This window comes from Odontomachus brunneus, unplaced genomic scaffold, assembly GCF_010583005.1.
Source record: "Odontomachus brunneus isolate Ranch 3 - 2012 unplaced genomic scaffold, Obru_v1 Obru_scaffold_088, whole genome shotgun sequence".
NCBI classification, from domain to species: domain Eukaryota; kingdom Metazoa; phylum Arthropoda; class Insecta; order Hymenoptera; family Formicidae; genus Odontomachus; species Odontomachus brunneus.
The window spans coordinates 956,183-956,817 of record NW_022639538.1 but is presented as its reverse complement, the minus strand read 5'-3'; the positions used below and the strand labels follow the sequence as shown (position 1 = coordinate 956,817).

Genomic DNA, 635 nt, shown 5'->3' with positions numbered 1-635 from the left:
TATATATATATATATATATATATATATATATATATATATATATATATATATATATCAAAAAGAGAGCGACAGAGAAAGAAGGGAGGGAAAGGAAAGGAGAAAGAAATAGATATAGAAGAAAGAAAAAAATAGACAGAAAGAGAAACAATGCAATGATCGTAATTGATGACGCAGGGAAAAAGGTTGGGCGGGATTTACTCGAGATTCACTTCACATATTGTATTACGCATTCTTGAAAGCCGAGATTCGCTTTAATTTGCATAACTGAGACGTTCTGAGACTTCATACCAGCCCCCGAATAGTGGCGTCCGCTTGCTCGGGCGCGCTCGTCGCAGAGAATTTAGATTAAATTCAGAGTGCGCGCGTGCGAGCGAAGTTTTGCTTATAACTTTATTGAGCGCACGGTTTCAGCGTCGCCGAAGAAGAAGTTTGACGGCAAGAGAAGGGAAATTCGCGTGCGTATCTTTTTAAAGACGAATTGATTGACTAATCAAGCGACCGATCGATCGACCGACCGGGTCGCTCGATCAGAGATTGTCACATCGTTCGCGCAAGCGACGTCCAATAAAGCGTTCAAAGGCCCGGCGAGTGAGCGCCGCGGGATTTCACGAGAGGGGAGAGCCGGAGGGGGGGGG

The 635-nt window shown here is 44.3% G+C and overlaps 1 protein-coding gene across 1 annotated transcript in view; it reads right to left on the bottom strand.

The window, feature by feature from the left end:
- Positions 1 to 635, bottom strand: part of LOC116848061 (RNA binding protein fox-1 homolog 2-like) — a gene marked incomplete at its 5' end in the record, with an annotated part of 462,314 nt that overhangs the window by 288,402 nt on the left and 173,277 nt on the right. The window lies entirely within an intron of this gene.